Genomic DNA, 6,105 nt, shown 5'->3' with positions numbered 1-6,105 from the left:
CGCAAAAAATAACGCGTGTTCTCGGGCTGTACTTCATGCTACAATGACTCTGACTTCAGAAAACTGAAAAAACGTTACACAACGCCTTTTATCAAAAACTTAGAAAAGAGCTTTGTGCTTTACAGACAAACAGTCTAGCCACTTGCAGCAACTGGATAAAGCAAATTTTCCATCTTGGCACGGTAGAAGGCTGCAAGATATATGTGTTTTACTGTAATGTATAAGGCTAAACTCAATTTGTGTTCCATGGCCGGGACAATCCATGATTTATTTCAGGCTAGCAACCACATTTATCAGTTAAGACAAACCGACTTTGTGCTACCCAGATTTAACACTGTCACTTCCAGCCAATACCTTGGTCCCGATAAACTGTGGACTAACCTCTCCAGTAAGAAGAGAGTTGCGAGCAATCTAAAAGAAGAAGGCGTAATCTATCGAGCTTTCTACAAGATGGATGCAAGGCCTGCCATCTATACAATTCTTAGTTTTTGTAACAGACATTGTAATATTTATCTCAATTTCTTACAAAAGTTTTTATGGAGTTATCTCAGTGACTCAGTTATAGTCACTTAATTGTTAGTTAGGTGTACACTGTTAGAGGTCGGATCTCTGCTAGATACTTCAGTTTAGACACGTTAATAAAGTTCATAGACCTTATTCCAAAATGCCGCTACCACTGATTTTAACATTGTTTTGTTTGCATTCGAATGAGCCCTCCTTACCTCGTTCTTAATCTCAAAAATCAAAAGAAAATTTTACCTTGAACGAGGCAAGAAGGGCTAATTTGAATGCAAACAAAACTATAGTAAAATGGGAGCCATTTTGGAATAAGATTTATTGATTCCGGGGGGGTACTCCCCTAAAGGGTGTGGGTTTTTTTTTTTTTGGCCGTTTTGGTCTGAAAACGGGTATAGATTTTGACCATTATGGTGTTAAGTCGGGGGTGGTTTTCAAGGGAATCACGAGAGTGTATAAACGTATTTGTCTTTTCAACTCCAAATGAATAGTAGAGAAAGAGAAATATCCAAAATATATCATTCGAGCTGAATTTTCGGGTGAATTTTACCAATTCTTGACTTCGGCACTGTTGTGACGCTTAATTACGCTACAAGCCAGGTCTGAAAACGGGTATGGATTTTAGAGGCCAGGTCTGAAAACAGGTGTAGAAAACGGGATGTTTTGGTCTGAAATAGGGGTCAGGATTTGGAGAACTGGGCGGCACACCCCTACCGAGAATACCGAGGAGACCCCCCCTCCCTCCGGGGATTGATTGATTGATTGATTAGTTTCTTAAGGTCATATATGAATAAATATATGCGAGCTAGCAAAACCCTGATTGTTTCATAACTTAGTTCAGAGTATTAATTGTAAAGTCTTTAATAAAGATTGTTGTTATTGTTATTACCACATACAGCTTGTGCAAATTCTGACAGTATCATGAGAAAACGATTCGACTAAGATGAATATAAACGTTTACGCAGAAATGGCTCATAAAAATGAAAATTAGAAACAACTAGTAGTATAAAAGCACTATCTAGCTTTTAACGCGCAATGCTTATCCTTCGTGTTCAATAGAAATTGTTTTGATTATAATGGTTGTTGCGAAACCTAAGATCCCCGAAAACTGAGACTCAATGGGGTCTTCAGGAGCAGACTTCAGAAGCATTCCAGCTGCATTGGACCCTCAAATTTAATTTTGAACAAGTTACCCATTGCAATCATTTGCTCTTTTCTTTCAGGACGAAATAGCAAATACTATTTGAGAATTATTTTGCAACTACGTGTAACAGTATTTTCTTTTGTCATAATTTCGAGAAAAACTTAGACGAGACAAGTGCCTGGTCTTGAAGCTACGCCCCCTACGGAAGGCGGAAGCAAAGACACCTTTAATTTCTGTATTTTTTAACAGAAATCTAAGACCTCTACTCAGCAGACGTTAAAGATGCTCTAATCCGTTCCTAAGACTCCCTAATTTCTTCATTTTTCAACCAGGCTCTCGGTTTTCGCAGACACAAAAACTTTCTAAAGACCTTCTAAGTATTTCATCTGTATGCCTTTCGTTGTGATATCCTTCAGTATCAGAATTTCACAATAAGTTAAACCGCCATACGCCATTTGCTGGCACCGTCTGCAGTTCACACATTCCCGTCAAAATCTACCATTTACGTCAATATTATACAGCAATTGAAACAATGAGAAAAGAAATCCAATTAGAAGGAGCTTGAGCTGTTATTGATCTTGCCAACTGATACGCTTACAAGGGTAAAAATACGAGGCCACTGTTTCCAGCCAAAAGGGAGAAATTTAGAGTTTGGCCAAAACGAAAACTAACACTGCTTTATCATAGGCCAAAGAAATATAGTAATTAGCGAAAAGGGAAAAGCACATGATCTTTTACCTGATAAAATACTCTCTGCTGTGAACAGGAGCGATTATTTTTAATCCTGAAACGAAAAACACACGTTCTACTGAGGTTGATCCACTCCTTTATCATAAGCCACAGAAATAAAGAAATTAGGGAAAAGGAAATAGTACATGATCTTTCAACTGACAAAAGGTTCTTTATTTATTTATTTATTTATTTATTTATTTATTTATTTATTTATATATTTATTTATTGATACTGAGAAATAAAAATAGAGAAAAGAAATAGGGTCCTGATTAATCAGCAAATAAATAGACTCCAGTGTAAAATCACTGGTTCACAAGTTCACTGGCGCTTGAATAATTGCTTCGCAAGTGACTTAAACTTGTTAAAGTCACATACCAATCTTATTTCAGAGGGTAGCAAATTATAAGCATGCGCACCATTGATCTTAAAACTGGCCTGGTATTTATGCCAGAAAAGAAAAACACACGTTCTACTCAAGTTGATCCACTGCATTTTCGAAAGGCAAAGATGAATAGTTATTTGGGAAATGGGAGAAGTCCATGATTTTTTAATTGACAAAATTCATTTTGCTGTAAAACCGAGCAATTATTTTTATGCCAGGAAAGCTAAACGCACGCCTTACACGGCTTTGTCTGCGGCTTTATCGAAAGTCAAAGAAATCAGGGAAAAGGAAACCTGTAAACCGGAATGATTATTTTTATACTAGACTAAAAAGTACCAAGCACGTTCTACTCAGGTTGATTAATTGCTTTTTTGAAGGCCAAAGGAAGAAAGTCATTAAGGAAAAGGGAAAAGTACATGATCGTTTAACTGAGAAAATGCTCTTTGCTGTGAAAACGAGCGATTATTTTTATGCCAGAAATGGAAAACGCACTCTGTACGGCTTTTTCAAGAAACGGAGGGACGATTTTTATGCCAGAAAAAGAAAACGCACCATCTACGGAAGTTAATCCAACGCTTTTTCTAAAGACACAAAAAAAATAAGGTAATTAGGGAAAAGGACATGATCTTTTCACTGACAAAATGCTTTTTGCTCTTAAGCGGAAGGATTGTCTTTATGCCTGAAAGGCAAAACAAGCGTTCTACTGCTTTTTCGAAAGCCAAAGAAATATAGCAATTAGGGAAAAAAGAATAAGTGCATCACCACTGAAAAAAAATACTTTTAAGTGTTGTAGCGAAATAAATTACGTTTTGCTATCAGCTTGTTTCGAAACAATTTTTTTATTCCGCTTGTAAGCCGCCCCTCCCCGGATACAAGGGCATCCAAAACCACTCATAAAATTGCATAAGTTAAGGCTTACTTATGAAAGGATACCGCTTGACACCTTATAAACATATTTGGAACAATCTACCGAAAAATTGATTTAGTGCCCAGAAAACATCACCAGAAAGAAAATTCCACGGAAAAATATTTCGACGTTGCTAACCTAACGCGTGAAAATTTTTTAATCAGCGCATCAAAATAACCTTATTCGATGAGTTTGCAATCATTTTTATGGTATAAGAATGGTTATTTCTCGTTACATGATAGTGCAGATATAATTTCTTTTAGCTTTGAATTCACAGGGAGGCTTAGATTTTAGAATTGCAGTCATGGGCTCTTGTGGAGGTCATGTGACATTTGGTCACGAACCCACCGCTGGTGAATTATGAGACTCGGGGGGAATTGAATCTCGTCACTGTAAGACCCATATCCCAAAGATGACGCCATTTTCGCTGATCCTCGGAAGTCGTTGAATACAAAACCAGTAAGCAAAAGTCCATTTTATTAATTAACTATTACAGTCAAATTCATTACCACGCGACCTGGTTTCAAACCTTGCAAAAGACGTCCGTCAATCAAGCATACACACGGGTTACCGAGGGGTCAGTAATGCATGTTTATCCGTTTGTCTTGGAGAGGAAAGTATGTTTTCCTATGCATAGGAAACGCATAGGACACCCTCCTTTGTAACAATGAACACCTCTTAAACTGGGTCCATTTTATATAAAAGTGCCGTGTCGGTATCTGTATAGGAAAGATTTTCGCAGAACCCCATACATTAATTATTTAAACATTTTTTGACTTAAAAACTCTTATTAATACTGGCCATTTTTGGAAGAGGGTTTATACTGTGACAGCGGTGCATATATAATTAATGTAGGGGGCTGTGCATAAATCTCACCTTTTTTTTGCAAAACGTGAGGTCCACATTGATTGATGGAAGACAATATATTTTTATTATCATTCAAAGTAGCTTATAATTCTTTTCTCTTTCTATTTAAGTCCTTAAAGAGCACAAAAACATTGTTTCTGATCATGCAGGATTAACATAAAATTATATATTACAAATCTGTTGCGATGACCTCATAATACCATGACAATATCTTGGCTTTCTGAAATGACTCGTAACACCTTCCTTTGTTTGCAAATCATGTGCAAATTTACAACAATAACCTGCAGTTTTGATAGATTTTCTTGAAATGTCACAAAATGTTGAGCACAAAAATCTGCAACTACTCTGACACTGAGCATGGCAAAACTTTAACCTATGGAAATTTAGTTACATTGGAAAAAAGCAGCTTCTGTGGAAACACCATTAGTAACTATAGTAACAGTCAATGTCTTTTACAGAAAATTCATTTGAGTAACTTTTTTTATTTAAAGGAAGATATCAAATGTTGCATAGACGCAAAAGACCAAGACATATTGCCCATGGGAAACTCTGAGGCAAAAGCACAGGCTTTCATCTTTTGTCTGGTCAACTGTGCTTTTAAGTTAAAACGTAAGCCTTTCTTAAGGCGCCATTTTAATAGTACTCCAAACAGATCAAAAGAAAATAAAAAGCAAACAATATATAAACAAATAAAATTTTAATAAATGAACACATTGTTGAAATGTGTTTCTGTGCTTGCTAAGCTTATTTGAAGCTTGCAAGGACTGTTTTACAAACTTGAAGCCGCATTTACACTGATATATTTCTATATTTCATGTTGTAAAACCATGTCACAAGCTTCAAAATTATAAAGTTCAACTGTCTTTGTCTTTATATTCCAGAGTATTTTCATTTCATCTGGACCTGTTTTAAAAGCTCTAAATAATTTTAGTAGAAAGGCTTTTTTGATAACTGACACAGTCCACCACACAGTTGTTCAAAGCCCGATTAAGCTAATCCTGGGTTAACATGAACTTTGATTCCAGTATATTTATTTATTCATAAGGATTCGTTCAAAAGATTTTGTCCCTAACTTTTGTCTTAGACGTTTCTTTACCATTGGCTTAAAATGAGTCTTTAAAATCATTTTTAATGAGCGAAATGAAAACCTTGGTTAAGTTTTAATCGTGGATTAGTGTTAATCGGCTTTTGAACAACCCAGCACTGATGAATATCATAATTCTGTAGGCTACATATGAATATTTTTGACACTGCTTCCTTGGCCTCAAAAGGTAAGGTGATAAGGTAAGGTGATCAGCATTAATCTCCACCTCTCCTTCTCTGAAATCAGCCCATAGCAAGTGTTCACTTCAATTGTAACGTTTTGTAATCTTAATAACCCAAATTACTGTAAAGCAGTTTTGTGCTGTTTCAACATTGTATTGTAAAAAAGTGTTCACTTTGCCAACATATGAAATCTGAGGTCTTTTAGGGAAAATTCGGTTATCACACACGAAATCAACCCCTGAATCCCAAAATTATATAATATTATAAATTTTATCAAAATAAATGTTCTGG

The sequence above is a fragment of the Pavona decussata genome, unplaced genomic scaffold (genome assembly GCF_977016875.1).
Source record: "Pavona decussata unplaced genomic scaffold, jaPavDecu1.1 SCAFFOLD_90, whole genome shotgun sequence".
In the NCBI taxonomy this organism is placed as follows: domain Eukaryota; kingdom Metazoa; phylum Cnidaria; class Anthozoa; order Scleractinia; family Agariciidae; genus Pavona; species Pavona decussata.
The sequence above is the reverse complement of the archived record's forward strand: the minus strand, read 5'-3'. Positions refer to the sequence as shown.